This window comes from Falco peregrinus, chromosome 1, assembly GCF_023634155.1.
Source record: "Falco peregrinus isolate bFalPer1 chromosome 1, bFalPer1.pri, whole genome shotgun sequence".
Taxonomy (NCBI): domain Eukaryota; kingdom Metazoa; phylum Chordata; class Aves; order Falconiformes; family Falconidae; genus Falco; species Falco peregrinus.
Window position 1 is genome coordinate 40,045,885 of NC_073721.1, and position 23,080 is coordinate 40,068,964.

The 23,080-nt window shown below is 48.1% G+C and overlaps 1 protein-coding gene, 1 long non-coding RNA gene and 1 pseudogene across 2 annotated transcripts in view; 2 read left to right on the top strand and 1 right to left on the bottom strand.

Moving 5' to 3' along the window:
* Positions 1-23,080, top strand: part of LOC129783857 (golgin subfamily A member 2-like) — a 142,938-nt gene that overhangs the window by 35,233 nt on the left and 84,625 nt on the right. The gene's annotated exons all lie outside the window — the stretch shown is intronic.
* LOC129783865 (DNA repair protein SWI5 homolog) lies at positions 612-3,342 on the bottom strand (annotated as a pseudogene).
* On the top strand, positions 10,110-13,716 carry LOC129783869 (uncharacterized). The gene is made up of 6 exons (XR_008745904.1): positions 10,110-10,384; positions 11,044-11,150; positions 11,697-11,755; positions 12,005-12,146; positions 13,481-13,588; positions 13,687-13,716. It is a non-coding gene; the product is annotated as an uncharacterized LOC129783869 (long non-coding RNA).

Sequence of the window (23,080 nt, forward strand, 5' to 3'; positions counted from 1 at the left end):
GGCAGGAATTTGCAAAGTGCCATCAGGTGGAAAGTCCAGCACTTTGTCACAGATCCATTCCAGCAGAGTCACTAGCTGCGGACCCATCATCACATTCTCTAACAAAATTTGTGTAAAAGGAGAATATAGTGCATTTTGCGTGACAGTTTTCCGTAGTTCCTTAATCATTTCCCAGTGAAATGCCTGATATTGGCCCGGGTGTCTATCTTGTAATATCACGGGAAACGCGTGCGCTCCCTCTTTCGTACTTTCCAAGTGCACTCTCCTCCAGCCCTCTGTAACGCGTCTGCCGAGATCATTTTCATCATCGCCGCTGCTCCCCTTATTACCGCTCTGCCGCACCACTCGCTTCCTCCTTACTTTTGACTGTTCCTGTTTTAGCCGCAAGAACGAAATGTGCTGCTCCAGTTCCTCCAGGCTGTAGCCTCTGTAGCAGTAAAGGTAATTCGGCACCTACCCATTACTGGGTAGCGCTGCCACACCGTCACCATTGAGAGTCCTCAGAAAACATTTGAGTAATAGATGTTCCAGTTGTCTCAGAATAGAGGTTAAGAATTTGCTCCCAGGTTCACGCACTGTTTTATAGGCTCTTCAATAAGTGAATTCCTGAGAAATGTGACAGCTGCTTTATTCAGACAGGACAGTTCAATACAACTTCACCTTTTGCCATTTACCACAGAAATGATACAGAACCTCTAGATACCCGAGCAGTTAAGTACAAAAATGCAGAATACCCAGCCTCACCCAGATGTGATCATAAAACAAAACCAACCCCCAAGCCACCACAAATTCAGCCTTCTTCCCTTGCTGCTTCCGAGGGTTTTTTCTTTTCTTTCAAAGCAGCTATTACATTGCACGTTTGCATGCCCTCGCTTCCTCTATTATTCAGTAACCAAACAGCCCCTGGATGCTGGAGAGAAGCAAGGTCTCCACGGGAAGAGTCTTCACGTCAACCTGAATTACGGCCTTTCCAACAAACGAAAAAAAAAAAAAATACTGTCCCATCAGACCGGAGACAAAATTATCCAAAGTCCTACATCCCTTTCCCACAAGCAGGACACAGTTGACAGATTCAACAGCTTTCACGTTGTAAAGCTGCTCGGAAATAAGGCTGTTCATGCACGCGCTGTTGCAATTCCACACACACGCTTCTGAGGCCACCTTCTGTCCGTTCTGAACCAATACCACACCAAACCGTCACGGCCCAGTAAGTGTCAGCTTTGCAGGACGGGGCAATCTTCAGGTTCAATACTAGTCGCTAAGCTCCAGATCGTATGTATTCAGGGTAGAGCTGCTTTGTAGTAACCCCTCGGATAACAGCTGGAAAAGAAAGACCGCTGTTTTCATTACAGAAGTATCAGACCAGTCAGAAAAGTTGTGTTTTCCTCCCAGTAGCCCCTAACTCTCTCACAGAACCTCCCATAGCTAAGGAACCAACCTAAGGTTTTGCAGCTGCGCTCTCTGCTTGTCTCAACACTCTTTTAAAGTATATGAAGAGCAAAACTGACAAAAATTGGTAAGACTGAACAAAGTTTGGCAGTACATAACACAGACTAAAATAGCAGTAGATGACAATTCTTTCGCATGTTCGGTTCTAAACACATCCTGCGAAAATAACGACAGAAGTGTTTGTGCCTGCACAAGTGGCTGGGCAATGAAAGCCCTAGAATTCAAGAATCTTTAAAACAAGCTCTGCCTTCGTGGCGTAGTACCGTCTCTCTCTCTGTCTACATGAAAACATTGACTGAGTTGTTCATCAACAGTTTTCCCCTTCCTTACCCAGTTTGCCCAGCAGCATCTGCCCAGCATCTTTAATATCATTGTACTCATGGAGCAGAGAAATGTGCTGCTCCAGTTCCTCCAGGCTGTAGCCTCTGTAGCAATAAAAGCAGACAAGGTCACAAATGCCGCACAGCGAGTGTTGCCCCTACTGACCCAGCACAGCAAGGAGATTTGAGACGCTCAAGCCTGGCACTATCCAAAGCAGAATCCGAAGGCAGCAAGTACAGTTGCTGCAAGTCATCAACACGAAAGCTACAAATGAGTAGACCCTCATTTTGTGTGGGGTTTTTTTTGCCGAATCGACTTACAAAAAAACCGCAACCCACCTGAATTCTCAGAATCAAGTAGAAACAGGAATAGGCTGTGGTGAATTCAGTTTATATCTGTATCTCTAATCTGTAGCTAGTGAAAAAAAAAACGCGTGGTGGTAAAGCAAAAAAGCTTTGGGAACAGCCTTTGTTGCTCTGCCATTTCCATTCTCTGTACTACACGTGACCTTAGAAAATAACACTCCTTTGCAACAAATAACCCACAGAGGTACCCTCTCTTTAAAAAGCAAGCAGCAACTTTATCTCAAAAGAGCTGCTAATAAGCAGCTGCCACAGTAGGTCATAAGAAACCACAGTTAAAGCAGTTGCGCTACCTTGTAAGCGGCACCCGTCTCTTTCCAGGCCCTTCGCTTGCCTGGGAAACACCTCTGCTTCTTGAACACCAACGTTTAACCCACTCGCTTCAGACAGGAAATAAATAAACCCTTGATCGGGATGGAACAAACAAGGAAACTGTTTCATCCGGGGCTAAACCGGGCAGGTCATACAAGCCACAATCCCAATTTTAATTCTCACATGAACAAGGCCTTCTGGTAGCATGATGTGTCATAGCATCACGACGGTTAAAACCATTCATTCCCAGTTCACAGGTAATTGCCTCAGCAACACCTGGGGTAAAGTTAAAATGCTCCTATCCCAGCTCCTAGTGAAACCTGGGTTTGCTTTACCAAATAAAGTGGAAAGAGTTCTCTCTTAACGGGTCCCATAAATCAAAACAACGCTGTAATCAACGTTGCACAACGCCACGATAAAAACGGTGGTGTAAGAGGACGGCTTTTAGCTCTAAGCCCTAGACCGGTGGGGTTTTTTGAAACAAAAATAATTGAGGCATCACAGTGGACACTGAGCTCGCCAAGGACGCACTCGGACAATAATTGTGCAGTTTCCTGGTCTAGAGCAAGGTCTTTCTGTTTCAGCTCTTTGATTTCATACTGCAGGGCTTCTTGGCTGGTTCCATTAGGCTGGCAGGACGCGGGAGGGGGCATCTGTAGAGCACAGGAGACATTTCACGCTACGTCAGCCCAGGGGAAGATGCTGCGGTGCTGGGGGGCACTAATCAGAAATGGAGAAAAGAGGAGAAAAAAAGGAAAGGAAAAACGTGTCTCCTGGGCAGGGAGGGGGGAAGCTCAGGTAAAAGACTGATGGGTTTCTGTAACGTTGCCCCGCCCCCCATCATATTCTACGGCGTTTTGTAGATTTACAGCGTCAGGTGACAATAAGACCGTAACCCCCACAATTTCGGTGTTCAGAGGCGCTGCCAGGACGAGGCAGCGCCGGGGGGCGAGGCCGGCAGCTCCGCCCCAAGAAAACACACCCCGGGCCGTGCCGGGCCGGGCCGTGCCGGGCCGTGCCACAGACGGCGGCCGGGGCAGCCCTGGAGCAGGGCCCGCTCCCCCCAGCCCGCGCAGGGCCTCACCGCGGACCTGCAGCCGGCCGCGCCGCTCCGCCGGCCGCCACCGGAGGCCCTGGCAGAGCAGAGCGGCGCCGCGTCAGGGGCCGGGCCGCGCCGCCTCAGCGCAGGCACGGCCCGCGGCGGGGGCGGGGAGCGGCTGGTACCGAAATCTCGGAATGAAAAACTTGCCGACCCCGATGTGAGGGAGATAAGCAGACACTTCTTTATGGACGGCCGGGTGCGTGAGTGAGTCCTCTCCCGACCAACGCACACCGAGCTTCGACATCATACAGCTCATCTAGGACTGAGTCATGCATATGCAGTAAGTATTCATGCATGAACATACTGTTTCCCCAAACTCATTAACAGACTCTCGCTTCGTATGTTAATCAGCTTCTCAGTCCTTGGCCGTGGTACAGGGCTGTACAGAGGATTCCACAGCAGCTTGTGTTGTGCAGCTGCTGGGTCCACTAAAATATATTTCTTATTCCTCTACAGTTCTATGAAAATGATTTTATAAAATCAAATAAGGTTAGTTAATTGTAACCGTTAGCAAATCTGTAACACGGGGACCCGGCTCCTACCGCCCGGGCCCGGGCCGCGGCGGGGCGGGCGCGCTGCGACCCGCGCTCGGCGGGACCCGCTCGGCCAGGGCTGCCGCCTCCCGCCGGGCCGGCCGGGTGCGCGCGGGGCCGGCCGGGAGCGGCAGGCGCGGGCGCGCCGCGGGGCACGCTGGGAAGTGGAGTCTCCCAGCGACAGGGCCCACTGTGCCGTCAGCGCCGGGGAACAAACGTCTCCGGGAAGCTGCAGGTGAGCTCTGGGTGGGGCACGCCGGGCAGCCAGGTGTCACCCCAGCAGCGGGCGGTGCGGGCTGTCACCCGAGCAGCGGGCGGCGCGGGCTGTCACCCGAGCGGCGGGCGGTGCGGGCTCTCAACACGGGCAGCAGGCACTGCAAGGTGGCACCTGCTCCTCCAGTCCCTGCAGTAAAAGCAGAGCCACCGGGCCCGGCAACCTCGAGGCGATGGAGCCCGGCCGCGAGCCCCGGCCGGTGGAGCCCGTCCACGAGCCACAGCCCGGCGCCGTGCCGGAGCCGGTGGAGCCCGGCCATGAGGCGGGGCCCGGCGATGGGCCGGGCACGTCGCGGCACGGCGATGGGCCGGGCCTCCAGGGCGGCAGCGCAGGCTGGGCGGGCCCTGGCTGCTGCCGCCGGCGGTGGGCGAAGCCAAGGCGGCGCAGGCGCGGGGCGGCCGTGGCGGCCGGCAGCGGGCAGAGCTGGCTGGCGGCGGGCAAGGAGAAGGTGAGGGGCGGCGGGGGCCGGGGCGGGCCGGGCCGGCGGTGCCGTGGGTCCGCCGGGTTCGGTTTGGCGGTTTTCCCTCCCCCTGGCCTCCCCCACACCCTTTTTTGGGGTTTTTTGGTCTCATTTTACTTATTTCCCCGCCCTTGGTTTTCTCCCCGGCCGCGGCGTGGGCGGCGTATGTGAAAGTCCTGGGGAGGGGAAAGTGTCCTGGAGCGGTTCGGGCTTCCATTTTGGAGTTCTGCCAATAACGGGTCCTTCTTTCCCCACCTGGAGGCCGAGGCGCGGCCCGGCCCGGCCCGGCGGGGCGGCGGAGGGCGGGCTGCGGGCTGGGGAAAGGGGCAGTTGACCGAACTGCCTGGGGCTCGCTTGCCTGGGGGCTTCACCCTGCTGGAGCACAAACGATTCGGCTCGGAAGACCCAGCCGAATTCAAGCGAACGGCTTATCCGACTAGCTTTTCCTGGGTGAAGGGGGTGTGATTGAAAAATGAGTTGTAGGTTGCTTCTGCCCTTAGTGCACGGTGACTACGCTGCTTGTATTAACATGGCATTTGTCTGTAAGGACTGTAATTTTCCTCCTCAAAATCTTTCACAGAGTGGGAGACCTTACTGTCAGGTGTTGATGTTTCACTTGACATTCAGATTTCATTGCCCTTTATTCATTTTTCCTTAATGCTCTTAGTTATAACCCTAAAAAAAACCCACCCCAAGATACTTCTTTTCATCTCCTTGTAGTTGCAGGATGGAGTATCAAGTCGTTTCCCAGCAACTCTTAGCTGTATACAAAAGTTGAACACTCATCACATTAGATCTTAGGTTAGCCTTTTCTGGACGTGTTTTGATTTTTATTTTTCTTCCGCCGGAGCGACAAACTCATTGAAGAGCATTTCTCTTGGTCTTTTTAGCCAGTGGAGTTGGGGCTGGGGAGTTGACATCATTCTCACGGAAGGCATATTCTGTTTGGATTTCAGATCATTATTATTATTATTTTTCACAGCTGAAGGAGTATCAGCAGAAGAAGAGCCCTGGAGCAGCTGCAGGAGCTAAGAAAAAACACAAAACTAAAGACGACGGTCGGCCCGAGACTCCCACGGGCGATGACCGGCAGCCTCCAGAGAATGTGAGTGCCTCGGTCTTTGTCCCAGCTCATTTGCTACCTCCTTGCTCTTTGGTTTTTCTGAACAGCTGCCCTGAGGAAGCTGTCTAGTTACTCCTGCCAACCCGTTTTACAACAGGCGATGAAACTTGCGCAGGGGATGCACAGTCTGGCAAGTTCCAGTGCTGGGTTTAAATAGGTTTAGGCAGGAAGTCGGATCCTTTGAGTCAAGCGTTTACAGGCTTTAGCGTCTTCGTGTTGCCAGGCTTCTGAAGAGGAAAGGGCAGGAACTATGCCGATAAGCAATAGGAACGCGTTCAGGCACAAACATAAAACCCCAGCCTTTTTAAACGAATTCTTTTCAGGCAGTTTATTTAAATGGAAGGCTTGATCAAATTGTGATAGAAGCTCAGGGAAGTCAAATTTGGTAGCCCAGAATTGTCTTCTGCTGTTGCTGTGGCAAAGCTCTGATTTTTCGTTTCACTTGCATCATTTTGGTAGCTTATTTTCCTACCATTGTTTCAGTTCAGTTGTCATAAAGTAACTCCTGTTTACTACATATCCGTGCGTCTCTTATCAATAAACGTAACTACAGTAATCACCAGGGGTACCAGTTAGATGCAGTGAAACCTGTAAGATGGAATGGAGTTCACTCTGGTTTGCCTTTGTATTCCTTTTGTCCTGTTAATTCTCTTGATATTTGATGTGGAGCTTTAAGCAGTCAGCTCAAGAAAACACTCCTGGATCTCAGCGGTGTCTGCAGTCATCCTACTGAACAATATGATATTTAAGCATTGAGAAGCAAAAAATCCTGGTTTAGAACGTAAACTTTCAGCAGTGGGAAGAAAAGCTGAGTGGGATGAACGGACAGCATGTATTCATGGAAAGATGTATTCTTGATTTAGTGGAAAAGAATGGGAAATCAACCTGCATCATTGACATTAGCTTGTCGCAGAGGGAGTCTGCATCTCTCCTTACCCAGAAAAGGATGTTTTCTCTGTGTGGTGCTTTGGAGTGAAAGGTGCTATAAGGAGTATTATTGTGATAGTCAGTTCTTTCTTAGTAGCGACTTGTTTCCGTGGGGAATAAAACTGGCTGACTTGACTGCTTTGCTTGTAGTCTACATCAGATGTGAATGGAGAAAGTGCTGTTTCTTCCACAAATATTAAGGAAACGGAAGGAGGTTGTTCTCAGTGTCCCCGTCCCCCCCCGCCCCCTTTCTTATTTGCTACTGTTGATAACTTACTGGGACTCTGCTTTCGGCAGTGTTAGCGAGACCTCATTGAATGCACAGTTCTCGTTCACTGCTGTCTAGTGTTGTCTTGTGCTATCATCGGGTAGTTGTGATCAACACTGGGAGGCAGGTATCGGAGGTGTTTCCAGTTTGGGGACTGGGGATAATCTGGCTTCCGTGCAACTGCCGTTCTTATTTCTGAGTCACTGTTGGGTCAAAATGAAGCCTTGGCAGAATGGATAAAATGTGTTGATGTCTCAGCTGCTTTTGTTGAAGCGGTAGATTTTTGTTTTGTTTGGAGAATCTGATTATCACAGTTCGATAGGATTTATTTTTCTGTCCTCTTTAATTCCTGCTTTTTTTCCTCCCCTCCTCCTCTTCTGCTCCTTCCTTTTTCTCCTGTCTGCATGTGCCCATCAGACACGTTACCGGGAGCTGGCAGTAGCCCTGGATTCCAGCAATCTTAACGAACAAGCAGTTCGTTACACAGATAGAGGAACTGGTAAGAAACAATCCAACCAACCAGTCTGATGTGGTCCTCGCTGCTCCTCCAAGCTCTTTGGGTGTCTGCAAAGTTATGGGTTCTCTCCTAGTGCCACAAGGAAGGCTGCTTACACGGCACTCTGTAGGGAACAAAATGAGCTGCACGGAAAACCTGTTAAGGGGCTCAAAGTCTAAGGCCGCTGGTGAATGTATTGGCTCAGCTGAGGAACAAGAAACGGAGTTTTGTTGTTTCCATTTAAGTGTGCTCTGCTGATCTCATCAGGCTTTCCCTGGATGGTAAGCATCCTGATAAAACAGCTATTTCTGCGCCTGGTCCGAATCCTTGAAACACAGAATTCTGGTGCTGACAGCAGTGTGAAAACCTGTTTCTGCAGGTGGTGCTGCTGGTCTAACGATATCGGCAGAGTGGGAGCAGTAGGTCTCTGAGAGGGTCTGGGGCTGGTTTCTGATCATATCCTCAGCTTCTCTTGGCACGATGAGTGAACTGCTTTGTCCTGTGGCCTGCATGGATTCCCGCTGCAGCTTTTCAGCCTTCAGCTTTAACACTGCAAGAAATGCAGCCAAGTGGACTTGTTTCAGTCTGACAAGAGCCTTTCTTGTGTGAAATGCTTTCCCCCATTTTGTTCCTCTGTAGAAGTACACTTTTTGCAAAGTTCAGCATTTCCCGGTGTACCCCGTGACCCCCCCTTGTTGTTTTCCTTTGGGCTTTGGGTTATTTTTGTTCCATTCTGGTTCTTTTTGTGTTTTAGCTGGGCTGCAGAGGAACTTGGCATAGTGCATTGCCCACCCAAGATTCTCCTTGTTTGCCTGCTTTTACGCTGGCCTGCAACTGTGTAGGGCCTTTGCTGCATTTGTGGTCTTGCCTTTGCTTTTGCTGGTTATGTTGTGCATGGGCATTGCTAGAATCAAAACCTCTCGCTCATCGCTCTTCCATCTGTAGTCACCTTTCAAAATGCATTGAAGTAGTAGCAGTAGTAGTAAAGAAAGAGCTTGGACAATGCTCATTCTTTGGGAAGGCAAAAAAGCCCTGCTTCTGTAGTTAGTTACGAGGCATCTGTGAAGAAGCTGTCAGGGAGACAACAAGCAAATAGCAAACGCAGCAGCACAGTTGTGTGGCGGCCTGGGTAGGCAGCTGCCACCTTTGTCTCCTTCACCTCATCTAAAGGTGCATTACCTACGGACAACAAATCTCCAAATACTTCACGGGTAAGATGGAAATGGGCTAGGACAGAATTACCCCTTCTCTTTGTATCTGGCTTCAGCCCTCCCATACCACCTCCTGCAGAAGTCTGCCAACACAAGTGCGGCTCTGCGTGACTTAAGGCCAGCTCTTCAGTGGAAGAAAGGTCTGAGGTCTCAGTTCAAGGAAAAGACTACGTTTTTGTTTGGGGGTTTGGGTTGTGTTTTTTTTTTTTTTATTGGTGGTGCTTTTTAAAAAAACCCAGCATTTCTGGCGATCACCCCAATACACCAGGATTACTGCCATCAGTTGCACAGATGTGGGGGTGCGAGTTTAACTGAAGGTGGTAGATGCTCAGATGTAGACATGGAGGGGTTTCAGCAGCGGTGTTGGAGAACAACTGTGGCAATCTACTGAGCGATGAAAAAGATGCCTGGCAAATAAAGTACATTAGTGAAGGCAGCTCCAGATCTCGTATTTTTAATAGCTAAGATGAACTTCCTAGTCCTCTACAGAAAGGACGGTGGAAATTCTGTTTGCGTGAATTGGGCATGTATCCTACTTCGTTGAAGTGAAAATGTGTTTCAGATGTGTGAGAGTATTTTCTCTTGATACTGGTGCATCACTTTTCTTCCACGGAAGGAGCAGAGCCAGGAGGCAGTGGATCAGCTGGAGAAGGTAAAGTGTGTCCCGTTTTTGGATAGGCAGAAAAATAGTATCTCTTTCTTGGCGGCGTGGAGAGTATAGTGGGCTGTGGCACAGGCACGTGTGGTCTTGTCTTGTGTTAGATTCAGTTTCATTGTAGCGTAGGGTTGAATAATTTGACTTCATGAGTTAGGCCTGCCTGGCAGGTAGCGTTCTTATTTTGACACAAGCGAACGTTTAAATACTCAAGTATTAGAGGAGTGTGGTGGAGGCAGGAGAATACAAGTCCTTGCCAGTAGCTTGCTTCCAAGCACTACCGTATTTATGCTAGCAGCGATTGTGCTATGCTGTTACTGCCAATCTAGGATGGATAAATAGTGAAGGCGTTCAAATAACGCAGGGCTGAAGTATGTCTTTAAAAGGACTGCTGCAAGTACTACCGATGTATCACTGCTTTTTTAGTTTGACACAAAACAAGGGTTACCCATCTACATTTTTGTGCTAAATAGGCATCATTTGTTTATACAGGAAAAGGAGGAGTTGGAAAATACATTTTCTGAAGAGCAAGCCGCGCTGAGGGAACAGCTACGGGTAAGGCAGAGCCTCCATTACAGTAACACCACCTGCCTTCTGCTGTTCTCTGGATTACTGACCATTCACAGTCTTTACTCAGGAAGCCACGAGCGCGTTCCTTCAGGAAAACTGGGAGCCAGCCAGACTGTACTTAACTGCACGAGCTCTTTCCCTTTACTGAGTTAGCCTTTTGTGGCAACAGTGATGTTGCAGTTACAAGCAAAGAAGTTTTGTGCTGAGCCGATTTTCCTTTCCCGAAGGTTCGTAACAAGACTATTGGAATTCTATCTTCTGAGGAGTCTGAGTTGCAGGCGGCCCTTGCACATACTCAGGAGGCTGCACGGAAGAAATCAGGTAACTGACTGTGAGCGCTCCAGCTCAAGCTGTTGGTCAAAGTGTGAATTTCAAGCCAGAGGCATGACAGTTGCTGGCAGCCAGCTCACAGCAGTGGCCGACTCCTGGGTGGGCAATACTTGGCACCATCGCTGCCTCTGTCGCCAGAGCTGCCCCCAAGTGGGAGCATGTTGATCCCATGGCAGTTGAGGTTCTTTTGTGCATCGCTAAAGCCTTGTCAGCCCTGTTCAGCCCCGGCGAGTACCCCAGGCTGTTCCTTTCTGACTTTCTTCTGATCCTTTTAAAACTTAGTTCCCTTTTTGCCACCCTCCCTCCCACACAGCTATCGCGTAAAGGTAGGTTTTACCCGAGCCCTTCATTCTGAACCAAGTTTGAGCGACTTCTCCTATTAGAAAGAAAGATCCCAACCAACATATTGCCTACTCTGCAGAGGAAGTTTCGTCGTCTCCCTCAAAGTGAGGATGGTAGTTACAGAGAGCTTTACTGCCCAGAGCTGCTAGTGAGCCACCTGTAGAGCCAGGGGCGGAACCAGGTCTACTGACTTGCAAAGCTCTGTGCTGCCTTAAGAGCTTGTAGACAAAGTAGAAAGTGCTGTTTAGCCAGTTCCAAAAAGCTCTTTGTGGTCCAGCCTCAACTCTACTCTGTCCTGACTTTTTCAGGAGAAGCCAAGAGCTTTGCTGCTCATTTACATTCATCTCGCCAGAGGGTAGTGGAGCTGGAACGTACTTTGGCCTCCATCTCTCTGCAGCAGAAACAGGCAGAGAAGGTAAGAGTCACCTCTGCTTACGCTTCACCAGCAGCTCTGCCTTTGGCTATTTGCTTGTCAGTACACTAATGCAAAGTCTGTAGTCCCTGCTCGGAGAAGGGGCAGAAATTAACATTCTGAATTGTTAATTAACCTTGTAAAGCCCTGTGTTCTCCACGGTCAAGGCAAAGTTCATTCAGGTTTCTGTGACCACTAATCATATGGTCCAGTTGCTGTCTTCAGATCCGGCACCTTACTTCATTAGTCTTGCCAGCTCCACGCAACAGGAGCGCCACCGAGACCTTGTCTCAGGAGGGTCTCCATCAGGCAGACACTTCAGTATCGATATTCATCCAGAAGTCTGCAGAAAGGACCTCACGTCCAGTTAGTAGCATCGCGTTTGAAAAGGCTGAGCAGATTTATTCCTGGCAAATTCAGGAGGTTGTAAGCAAACCTGTCCTGAAGGATTTTGCCAAAGTTCTGATGTTTCCACTTCAGCTGATCGGCTAAAGGTGAAGTATTTTGCTGAAGTCTGCAGCTGAATCAGTCATTTCTTTTTTTCTCCAGCATAACGAAGAGTTAATGAAGGAGCTAGAAGACCTGAAACTGGAGCTGTACAAACAAAGGTAAGTCCATTTGCTGCTTGTTACTGCAGAGTAACACTGCTCTTCCCGGTAGAGCCACAAAACATCACAAGGGGCATGCACCACAGGTGGTGACTTGGGAGGTTGGATATTCAGCTTAAAAAAAGTGACTGGATGTGATGTTTCAGTGATTCTAACTGTTACGACTAGCTGGATTGTAAATTTATGACATGTACTTGCCCAGACCCATAGTACATACAGTGATGCTGCTTTAATCTTGGTTTGTTTCAGCAAAAGCAGTGAGGAAATAAAGCAGCAGAATGCAGAGCTGTCACAGAAGATTCGCTGCCTGTCTTCCAAGATCTCAGCTAAGGATTTGCATATGGACAATTTGCATCAGAAACTGGACATGGCTGAACGGAGGATCCAACAGGTGCCCATACTGCTTCCAGGCTGTGAGGGTAGATCACACTGACCGTTGTAAGACTTTGCTTCTGAGAGTGGGGGCAAGGCTTAACCCTTGTTCGGAAAGGAAGGCACAAAACCTCATCAAGGCATCCTCTTGGTCAAAGGCCTTCAGCGAGGCCTCTGAGGAACAGAAGGTCTGTTTGAAGGAGCTGGAGCAGTAGACTGAAAGCTGTTGTGACGCTGGTCTGCGAAAAGAATGTTCTACAATATGAGAGGGTGACTGAACATACAGCGCGTGACAATACGAAGACTTTTCCTGCTTTGTATCTGTTTGGCATTTTGGTTACGCAGCTGTCTCGTGGTCTCACTGAGAAGCCAGTTGAATAGGGCTGGTGTTTGTACCCACCCTTGCAGAAGGTGAATTGGACAATGGTAACTTGAAGGTCAGCTGGGGAAAGTTAAGAGAAGCAGCCAGTTAGGAAGGGAATTCAGGAAGCCAGCTGTTAGCAGTTCAGAGAGCAAGCCGGTGTGAACCTGAGCCTGTGAGGGAAGAAACTGCTCTTTTGTTTATTTTGGGGTTTGGTTTTTTTTTCCTCCCCAGTCAGTGGCTTAAGTTACCCTTGAAATAAAGGCAGCTGCTCCTCCTCTGGGAAAAGTACTGTGTGCCAACTGACATGCTCCAGACATTGGCTTTAAATTCCTGACGTGTTTGACAACTTTTAAAATCACAAGCTTTTATACCATCTGGTCTGGCTGTGTAATACAGACTCTGGAAATGCACAAAGTTTCTGAGCCAGATTTTTAGATTAAGAAAATAGGTTTTAATCAAACAAGTCGTAAATACAAAATTGGTAGGGAGGAGCTGTCTAGCTCAGCCTGTTTTACAGGGCTAAAATCTAAGCTTTTTGATTTTAATCTCCTTCCCCCCTCCTCTTTTTTTTTTTCTTTTTTTTTTTTCCCCATTGAACATCACCGTGAGTTGGAGCACTTTAAGGTTGCAACATGGATCATGTGGCAGGTTGCTATCAGGGGAAAGGCTATGCAGAAGTGGCGTGTTAACATTTTGCCATGACTTTTTGATTTTTCTTGGCAGTTGTCAAATCAGGCAGGGAGTCTGGATGCAAAGCAGCAGTTGCAGGTGGCACTGGAGGAGAAGGCAGGCCTGGGAACCCGGGTTGCTCAGGGCTTGTACGGAATGACATCCAGATCTTCATGTCTGTAAAGAAACTTGTGTGGCAGAAGAATGCAGCCTGAGCTTTGCGTTAACACTGGTTTCTTCAGGCTTTATCCCTGAAGCGGTCACTGCCAAATTTCTTTAGCCAATGTGATTTTCTTTGTGTTTTATTTTGTTTTGAACAGCTCTCAGGGTCAGTTCACCAGCTCCAGGCAGAAAGAGATCACTATGTAAAGAAACTGAAGGAGGTGCGGAGAATGTGGCAGCAGTAGGTGCAGCAGTTCTCTGAGCAGGTAACACCAGGGGCAGCATCACAGCTGCTCTAGACAAACACAGGCAGGAGTGAATGCACCATGAACGTTGTTTTAACTTTTATTGTGTGGCCTTGCAGGTCCATGCAATGGCAGACGAGGAGGAGGAGCACACGGCCTGAGGAGACTCCCGAGTTCAACCAGAAGACCTTTTATTAGTCCAGAACCCACGCTTATAATATCCTCGTTTGCTGTTCACGCGCCCCATACTAAAATATCTTTGGTTAATCAATACTGTTCACGCACTTCTTGGCCACGTATAATTGGTTAATTACTAAGCTGCAAATGCACTGAACTTCTTGCGTTTTTTTTCTCTCTTCTTTCTTATCTCTGCGGGTTTCATGTTCTCAGCCAGCCGCCGAGATGTGGCATCGCGCATCCGCTCTGGCCTTGCTTCATACCCCGTCTTCCTTCCAGGCGTTCAGCCAACCTTATTGTACTTTCTCTCTTCTTTAGCCTTCAAGGCCCTTCACAGGCATCGTGGCCTCCAGCACTGGCCATAAAGCTCTCTGCAATTCCCCCGTCTTTATTTTGAACAGAAACAACATTAGAGGTTAAACTACTTTTGAATCATTATACAGTTCAGCATACAGGGAATAATGGTCAACATGACTACAATTACCAATAACAATATTCCTCCGCGTGTTGTAAACTCCTGCAACCATCTGGTGGTTCCCCGAGACTTGAAAAGATTCCGCAACCGATCTCCCAAAAGTTCCTGCCGTAAGCCCTGTGACGTGTCCTTCAATTTTTGCAACTGACTGTGAATCGACGCGGAACAGCCCGGAAGGTTCGTACAACACATTCCTTAGCGCTGTGCACTGTAGGCTACTGCAGAGGAACGAAGCTGGGTTAATCAGCACTGACAATGTACAGCTGTGGGCTGGCTTCAGGGGCGGTGGGTTGGCTGGTGTAGACAAGGTGCAGCTGTGGCTGGTTCTGTGAAGCGGTTGGGCAGCCGAGGAAGAAGCAGAGAGGGTGAGCGTGCCCTGGATGAGGCGAGACTAGAAGGCAGCAGAGGGACTGCCATGGAGAGTGTGATGGTAAAAGACCTGGCTGCAGCTGGCTCCTTTGGAGAGTGCTGCGACAGGCCACTCTCTGCTGTTCACTTGCCTTCTACAGGTGAGATCACATCCCTCCTTTCTTTCTGTCTCATCCTGGTGTCTTCTCGTGCTCCCTCAAGTTATTTGACTCTTTGCTGCAGGTTCTCGGCTGCGCATTATCAGTGTCAAAACAACCCACTGTCTCTGTTCTCTACAATTCACCCCAGTTTGTGGTTTTTGGTTTTGTTTCTTTGTTGGTTTTTATTTTGTAAAAGGTTGCTTTACCATGTTATGGAGTTGTCTGCGGCAAATGAAGAGACGGGACGCAGCTTGATGCAAGCAAGTTGTCCCTTTATTAGTGATTTTCTTACAATTATATACGTTTCTACCTTCTACATATTACACACTGATTGGTTAAATCTTAAGCGTAAAAAACACTGATTGGGTGATACTTAAGGCACACCGTTAGAACAATAGGAACTTATTAGTTTACCTTGACATAGCAACAGTTTCTATTCCAAAGTTAAGGAGTTTCTTTCTACGCGGCTTTCTTGATTAACAAAGTTACATATCGGCGCCATCCGTTCCCTTATCTGGCTACTTGTTTCTCTGTCTGTCTGGTTGCCTCCTCAACTGTAAGGGCTCAGGGGTCTGCAGTTAGCTTGTTCCTTTGTTCCCAGGGCTTGTGCCCTGCAAGTTCTAACAAGTCTCTATTCATCAGGCTATCAGTACTTGGACTCTTGTCATTGAGGCCTTGTCCTACAGTTGTCATCCCTTTTTCTTTTGTTTTCTTTCTCACTGCTTAATTACCAATTTTGGCCTTATTTTATGTGTACGTTTGTACATTTCAGTCGGGTTCACAAAATGTTAAACTTGTTATCGGTGCATTTCATCCAGAGGTCAACATACAGGTTTATGATTATTTATAAGAACGTGCAATAAGCTATGGGAGTTTTATGAAAATATTTTTCAGGAACTTCTAATCAAATAAATGAGCATGAGAAATTGTGTTTAACTTGTAAATTCTATATATAAGCTGTTAAGGAACATTTTCTATCCTAACGTGAAAAGATAAAACCTACTTAAAAGCTCTTGAAATCTTGCCCAACACGGGCGAGTGTTCCGCTGTGCCTCCATTCTAAGGCATGGAAGTGGAAATTGTGTAGGGCAAAGTTTTACCTTAAATAACTGCTCAACTGTTATTGCTGCTTTTCAAAGAACCTGAAAGCATACAGTGAAGACTTGGAACTAAACAAACAGCTGAATGGACACCTCTAGATTGTTACTGGAATTAAATGCAGAAGTTAACTATAAAAGTTTCTCAAAATGTTCTGCTTGCTTTGTGTTGGTTGTTTATATAGAGATAGATAGATAAAACTATACACAAACAGGGAAATAAAAAAATGCTTAAAAAAATAGGGAAAGAGAATAGTGTACGGTATTTATAGCTTAGGCACCTTTTTTTAAAAAAAAAAATATTGTAGATAAACTATTACTTGAACATGCAGTACATCCACAGCTCTGAATTCATACCGGTTTCGTAGTGTGATATAGTCCTGTATGAACCATAGATCAACTACATGTTAAATGACTCTTCTCCATCGCCGTTGTCGCGATCTTTGAGCTTCGTAGCAATGCCTAGGTCACAATCCTTTAGCTTAGGGAACTTCACCAGGTGAAAATGCAAGCATCTATTTCTAATACAAATTTGCAGAATGCAGTTTAGTCACAAGACACTTTATGGAGAGATATTACGTTGTATGGTGTATAACCTATGAGAAGTGAGAAAATGGTGTTCCTGAAAGAAAACGCTTCACTAGATCGTTACTTTGGAACGGGTTTTGCACCTGCTATACTGCAAGAATCCCCTAAGCAGTGATGTGTCTTTGTGGACTTTGAGATATCTGTGTGATGAGGTTTAAACTTAACACGCAAACTGATTTCAAGTACAACTCTAGGCACAAGTGTGGGAAAGAGCATGCTGTCAGGACACAATCTTTCTCGCTTACAAGGTATCAAAGGGTATGTTACTCAAGTTAAAGTCTAACTTCTACGACAACTTCATTTTCACCAAAGGAGCTGCAGTTAAGTACGCAAACTACTGCAGCTCAACTGAAGTTTCCCCGCTGCAACGGAGTACAGAATGCTTTTCCCACCGACCTTAAAGGTTGTGGTGGTGGGGATGAAGGTGTGACAGATACTTCTAACTCAAAACAAATTGTCAGCTGTGTTAAATTCACCTGTACACAAAGAACACGTTATTCCTTCTGAGGCAACAGCTGAGGATTTGAACAGTCTCTTTTCACCTTGAGCTGTTCCCAGTTTAGAGGTTATGGAAAAAAAGAAATAACTCAAAAGGTATTCTGTCAATATGCTGATGCAGTTGCATGTTAAATTCTGGTCACACTGAAACAGAGTTATGTTCTAGCATTCATATATAGGTAGCACTCCATTACGGCTTATGAACAAAATTCAGAAGTTCATCTTATCTCACGTTTCTTGGAATTCGATTAGGTTGCAGTCTTATTAAAGTCACTTTTTTTTTCTTTTTTTTTTTTTTTTTTGGAATGCAACCAGAGACACTTGACCGTAACAGAGAAGCCCGTATTGACATCTCTGAGCCCGGACACAAACCGCAGCTGCACGTACCACCAGGCTCAGGGCAGAGCTCATTCACGCAGTTACATAGCTATGTACCGCTACACGCATGCAGACACCTATTTGTCACTAGATAACCGTGTTCGTCTTTCCTTCTCTCCTTCACAATACCTAGCTGTTCTCTCATCTCTTGTTAGGTCAGCCATTCCCCATTTTCCTCTCCTGTATCTCTCTTCAGACGTTCTCTATCCTCCTCTTTTTTGCTTGTGAATTGCGACAAGGCAAAGGTGGTGTGTAGCTGGGTGCCCGTGACCTGATTTATGTCACACTCAGCTAAACGCTGAATACAGGACAAAAAGGCGTGGGAGACAGAAGGCAAACATCAATACGGGGGTTAAGGCGATTATAATAAATCCTGGACTACTTTGGATCCACGGCCCAAAGTTTCCCAGCCGTGAGAAGAGACCAAAGGCCTCCCACCCCTGGCTCTGCTGCAGGTCTTTGGTTTAAGTTTTGTATGCTTTTGTGGATTGATTCAGAGTGGTCACTCAGACTGACGTAACACATCCTATCAAAGCCTTCACACCCTTGTCCCTGCGCTAATAATAAAAATCAATAGCAACTCGGTTCTGTAGCAACATACGACGGACAGAATCGACACCTGTTAATAATAATAAGCCTGGGAAAAAAAAAAAAGAAATAGTATTGTAGTACTACTTTCTTTAGCAAGCTAGCAGCCTTATTTACGAAGCACGTGAAGAGCGTGCGCTGTTCTTACAGAAGAGATTAGAGAAGCAAAAATGCGTTACGCTGCATTCCAGAACTCAACCTGGGAGTTACAGTCTGCTGTGAGTTCTGGGTTATAACCATTTGACACGTGTTGGGGTTGCGACTGTGCAAGGGCTGCGATGCCCATTTGCAATTTTCATTGGCATTATCACAGCTAGTTGTTTTGAAAGCAACCCTTGAGCTTCCTCCTGCTCGACTTGTTGTTGCAAACTATTCTGAAGCCGATCAATAAAGTTAGTCTATGACTCTCTAGGACCCTGCAAGACTGTGGCGAAGGACGCACTAGAGGCTCGCCCAGACTCCCGTATCCCCCTACCCGGACTGCCTTCATAGCCATCTCCTCCGTCTGCAAATAGCTGTCCCTGGGATACCTTGCCTGAGTCACAGGATTGGACGGCACAATTATTTTCTCCAGCCAGCGGCTCACAGTTCACAGCAATTCCCCGATTAAGCTTTTCAATCGAGGCCACTACACATAGCTCGCAAAAATCAGATAACCACATCATGCACTGCGTCGGAGTGCGTACCACACAAAGCGATGACTTCCAATAATCACGTGGTGTGAGTGTATAAGGCTCTGCCATCACTTCAAGAAGGGACACAGCAAAAGTACTATGAATCCCCCCTTCCCGCACGGCTTTGCTTAACCCTTTAACAGCCTCGTATTGCACAGGCTGCCACTCTGCAGGTTGATTTGGCTGACAAAATAGTGAACGTGCCATGGCGCCTCCCAAATGCCCTCGCTTAAGCGCTTCCCGCTTGCATTGCTGCCACCGATCCCGCAGACCCCCTTTCACCCTCCCCGAACATACAGCCAGTGCATCAGGGGGAGGAGGAAAAAGGTCTAGCTCCTCTTCCGGGTCTATAGGACCTGGGTCCAAAGGTTTATCAGCGTCAATGGAATCATTGTCCGAGTTGTCCTGTTCCCGCGCTCGGTCCTGTGCTGTGAGGGTCGCTGCAATCAGTGACAGGAGCTTTGGGGGCAGAGGAGGTGTGGACGGAATTGCCATCGCTGGCGGTGTGTTGAGAAGAGCCGCGCTGTCGGGGGGATTTACAGCCTCTCCTGGTTTAGCGCCGTTAGTAGAATTAGCCCACGCTTGGCAAAAGAGGAGTCAGAATTTGCCAGCAAGGCGCTAAACACATGCCTGCCACGGAGTCCCCCTCCACGGCAGCATCACACAATCGCCTGCCGACCGCTTGCCAGGCAGGAATTTTCCAGGTGCCATCAGGTGGAAAGTCCAGCACTTTGTCACAGATCCATTCTAGCAGAGTCACTAGCTGCGGACCCATCATCACATTCTCTAACAAAATTTGTGTAAAAGGAGAATATAGTGCATTTTGCGTGACAGTTTTCCGTAGTTCCTTAATCATTTCCCAGTGAAATGCCTGATATTGGCCCGGGTGTCTATCTTGTAATATCACGGGAAACGCGTGCGCTCCCTCTTTCGTACTTTCCAAGTGCACTCTCCTCCAGCCCTCTGTAACGCGTCTGCCGAGATCATTTTCATCATCGCCGCTGCTCCCCTTATTACCGCTCTGCCGCACCACTCGCTTCCTCCTTACTTTTGACTGTTCCTGTTTTAGCCGCAAGAACGAAATGTGCTGCTCCAGTTCCTCCAGGCTGTAGCCTCTGTAGCAGTAAAGGTAATTCGGCACCTACCCATTACTGGGTAGCGCTGCCACACCGTCACCATTGAGAGTCCTCAGAAAACATTTGAGTAATAGATGTTCCAGTTGTCTCAGAATAGAGGTTAAGAATTTGCTCCCAGGTTCACGCACTGTTTTATAGGCTCTTCAATAAGTGAATTCCTGAGAAATGTGACAGCTGCTTTATTCAGACAGGACAGTTCAATACAACTTCACCTTTTGCCATTTACCACAGAAATGATACAGAACCTCTAGATACCCGAGCAGTTAAGTACAAAAATGCAGAATACCCAGCCTCACCCAGATGTGATCATAAAACAAAACCAACCCCCAAGCCACCACAAATTCAGCCTTCTTCCCTTGCTGCTTCCGAGGGTTTTTTCTTTTCTTTCAAAGCAGCTATTACATTGCACGTTTGCATGTCCTCGCTTCCTCTATTATTCAGTAACCAAACAGCCCCTGGATGCTGGAGAGAAGCAAGGTCTCCACGGGAAGAGTCTTCACATCAACCTGAATTACGGCCTTTCCAACAAACGAAAAAAAAAAAAAATACTGTCCCATCAGACCGGAGACAAAATTATCCAAAGTCCTACATCCCTTTCCCACAAGCAGGACACAGTTGACCGATTCAACAGCTTTCACGTTGTAAAGCTGCTCGGAAATAAGGCTGTTCATGCACGCGCTGTTGCAATTCCACACACACGCTTCTGAGGCCACCTTCTGTCCGTTCTGAACCAATACCACACCAAACCGTCACGGCCCAGTAAGTGTCAGCTTTGCAGGACGGGGCAATCTTCAGGTTCAATACTAGTCGCTAAGCTCCAGATCGTATGTATTCAGGGTAGAGCTGCTTTGTAGTAACCCCTCGGATAACAGCTGGAAAAGAAAGACCGCTGTTTTCATTGCAGAAATATCAGACCAGTCAGAAAAGTTGTGTTTTCCTCCCAGTAGCCCCTAACTCTCTCACAGAACCTCCCATAGCTAAGGAACCAACCTAAGGTTTTGCAGCTGCGCTCTCTGCTTGTCTCAACACTCTTTTAAAGTATATGAAGAGCAAAACTGACAAAAATTGGTAAGACTGAACAAAGTTTGGCAGTACATAACACAGACTAAAATAGCAGTAGATGACAATTCTTTCGCATGTTCGGTTCTAAACACATCCTGCGAAAATAACGACAGAAGTGTTTGTGCCTGCACAAGTGGCTGGGCAATGAAAGCCCTAGAATTCAAGAATCTTTAAAACAAGCTCTGCCTTCGTGGCGTAGTACCGTCTCTCTCTCTGTCTACATGAAAACATTGACTGAGTTGTTCATCAACAGTTTTCCCCTTCCTTACCCAGTTTGCCCAGCAGCATCTGCCCAGCATCTTTAATATCATTGTACTCATGGAGCAGAGAAATGTGCTGCTCCAGTTCCTCCAGGCTGTAGCCTCTGTAGCAATAAAAGCAGACAAGGTCACAAATGCCGCACGGCGAGTGTTGCCCCTACTGACCCAGCACAGCAAGGAGATTTGAGACGCTCAAGCCTGGCACTATCCAAAGCAGAATCCGAAGGCAGCAAGTACAGTTGCTGCAAGTCATCAACACGAAAGCTACAAATGAGTAGACCCTCATTTTGTGTGGGGTTTTTTTTGCCGCATCGACTTACAAAAAAACCGCAACCCACCTGAATTCTCAGAATCAAGTAGAAACAGGAATAGGCTGTGGTGAATTCAGTTTATATCTGTATCTCTAATCTGTAGCTAGTGAAAAAAAAACGCGTGGTGGTAAAGCAAAAAAGCTTTGGGAACAGCCTTTGTTGCTCTGCCATTTCCATTCTCTGTACTACACGTGACCTTAGAAAATAACACTCCTTTGCAACAAATAACCCACAGAGGTACCCTCTCTTTAAAAAGCAAGCAGCAACTTTATCTCAAAAGAGCTGCTAATAAGCAGCTGCCACAGTAGGTCATAAGAAACCACAGTTAAAGCAGTTGCGCTACCTTGTAAGCGGCACCCGTCTCTTTCCAGGCCCTTCGCTTGCCTGGGAAACACCTCTGCTTCCTGAACACCAACGTTTAACCCACTCGCTTCAGACAGGAAATAAATAAACCCTTGATCGGGATGGAACAAACAAGGAAACTGTTTCATCCGGGGCTAAACCGGGCAGGTCATACAAGCCACAATCCCAATTTTAATTCTCACATGAACAAGGCCTTCTGGGAGCATGATGTGTCATAGCATCACGACGGTTAAAACCATTCATTCCCAGTTCACAGGTAATTTGCCTCAGCAACACCTGGGGTAAAGTTAAAATGCTCCTATCCCAGCTCCTAGTGAAACCTGGGGTTGCTTTACCAAATAAAGTGGAAAGAATTCTCTCTTAACGGGTCCCATAAATCAAAACAACGCTGTAATCAACGTTGCACAACGCCACGATAAAAACGGTGGCGTAAGAGGACAGCTTTTAGCTCTAAGCCCTAGACCGTATTTTTTTTTTTAAACAAAACCAACTGAGGCATCACAGCGGACACTGAGCTCGCCAAGGACATACTCGGACAAGAATTGTGCAGTTTCCTGGTCTAGAGCAAGGTCTTTCTGCTTCAGCTCTTCGATTTCATACTGCAGGGCTTCTTGGCTGGTTCCATTAGGTCGGCAGGACGCGGGAGGGGGCATCTGTAGAGCACAGGAGACATTTCACGCTACGTCAGCCCAGGGGAAGATGCTGCGGTGCTGGGGGGCACTAATCAGAAATGGAGAAAAGAGGAGAAAAAAAGGAAAGGAAAAACGTGTCTCCTGGGCAGGGAGGGGGGAAGCTCAGGTAAAAGACTGATGGGTTTCTGTAACGTTGCCCCGCCCCCCATCATATTCTACGGCGTTTTGTAGATTTACAGCGTCAGGTGACAATAAGACCGTAACCCCCACAATTTCGGCGTTCAGAGGCGCTGCCAGGACGAGGCAGCGCCGGGGGGCGAGGCCGGCAGCTCCGCCCCAAGAAAACACACCCCGGGCCGTGCCGGGCCGGGCCGTGCCGGGCCGTGCCACAGACGGCGGCCGGGGCAGCCCTGGAGCAGGGCCCGCTCCCCCCAGCCCGCGCAGGGCCTCACCGCGGACCTGCAGCCGGCCGCGCCGCTCCGCCGGCCGCCACCGGAGGCCCTGGCAGAGCAGAGCGGCGCCGCGTCAGGGGCCGGGCCGCGCCGCCTCAGCGCAGGCACGGCCCGCGGCGGGGGCGGGGAGCGGCTGGTACCGAAATCTCGGAATGAAAAACTTGCCGACCCCGATGTGAGGGAGATAAGCAGACACTTCTTTATGGACGGCCGGGTGCGTGAGTGAGTCCTCTCCCGACCAACGCACACCGAGCTTCGACATCATACAGCTCATCTAGGACTGAGTCATGCATATGCAGTAAGTATTCATGCA